This window comes from Perognathus longimembris, chromosome 28 (assembly GCF_023159225.1).
Source record: "Perognathus longimembris pacificus isolate PPM17 chromosome 28, ASM2315922v1, whole genome shotgun sequence".
In the NCBI taxonomy this organism is placed as follows: domain Eukaryota; kingdom Metazoa; phylum Chordata; class Mammalia; order Rodentia; family Heteromyidae; genus Perognathus; species Perognathus longimembris.
The window spans coordinates 74,569,334-74,570,706 of NC_063188.1; the positions used below are offsets into that span (position 1 = coordinate 74,569,334).

Sequence of the window (1,373 nt, forward strand, 5' to 3'; positions counted from 1 at the left end):
ACTAGCTGTGAGCATCCAGGCCGAGGAGGTGGTGAATTCCTGAAAATAGCAAATCAAATCCTTTTTATTGGACCATACAGAAATAGCTCATGCCTAAAATTTAGGAAGTACATCATCTGAAGTTTGGGGAGGGATGTTTCTTTAATACTAAGACTGGGTGTGTATGAGTAAGACACCAATTTAGGAGGAAAATATACCTATAAGCAATTTGATCTGACTAATAAACCAGACTGATGTCAATGAAAAAAAAAAAAACTTCTGTGAAAAAAACAGCAACTAAAATAACAGGTGGGGCACGGTTAAGGCATCTTTAAAAAAAAAGTCCCACATGGCTTTGGCTTCTTAAAATATTTTTACACTATTTTGTTTTGAAAGACTTGAAAGCATCTGAAACACATGCACATTTGTTTGAAATCCCTGCATGGCAAATTCAGACAGTTTGCGTCATTCAGATGTTTCCCAAAGAAAGTGAAAAATCCTCTCCCCAAGAGATTATACGTGGTGGAGAGGGCCTCCAAATTCTCTCTATCTTATGCCAGGTGGCACCCCAGAGGTCTGTGTAGCAGTCACAAGCAAGGCATTATTATCTGGAAGGGAAAGGACTGCGGAGTTTTCATTGGTTGGGGAACAGCCAAGCTTTAGTTTTTTTCCAGGTACTCTGCATGTACAGGTTTATGACACTGGAGAACTTTGATTACATCTTCTATTTTGAACCACTCTCTCTTCCTTCCTATATTAACAGAATCTTCCCAATCTTCTAATATCTCAGTTACTGTAAGAACATAAACATACGTTCTGTGCTTTCGGTCTTGGTTCTGCTCAAATATGCCCAGGAGTCTGCCTAATTTTCCTTTGACTCCAGCCTCCTCATAAACTTCCCGCCGGGCTCCTCCTCTGGCTCCATCCCTCCACCTGAGACAATCCATTGGTCTGAGTAACCACTGCTACTCACCAGCAGCACCTTGTCCTCCTGCTCGCTCCGGAAGCACAGGCACGCCGCCCGCTTCTTGAAGCCCTCGCGGTCGTAAGTCCGCGTCTGGTTGGGCATGAACTTCATCATAGAGGCGTGTTCCGGGGGCCGCGACTGCTCCGACCAACGCCCTGGGGGCCTGGCCGCCGCCACCCCGCCGAGGAGTCAGGGCGAAAGCGAATAGGGGCTCCGGAAGGATGCGGGAGGCGGCGGGGCAGGGGGGTAGGCGAGGCGTCGGCGCAGGAAGAGGCAGCGAAGCCGTGTCAGTCCCGGGGTCGATGGCCGCTCTGATGCAGTGCAGGACTCAGGGCGGGTCACCAGAGCCCGAGCGAGGGCCGAGATGGAAGCGCTGCCTCTGCCGGGGCGCCCGCCGCTCTCCATGGAGCCCGCCGCCGCTGGCCAA

At 50.0% G+C, this 1,373-nt stretch overlaps 1 pseudogene; it reads right to left on the minus strand.

The window, feature by feature from the left end:
- Positions 1–282: 282 nt before the first annotated feature.
- Positions 283–1,087, minus strand: LOC125343901 (annotated as a pseudogene).
- Positions 1,088–1,373: the final 286 nt, after the last annotated feature.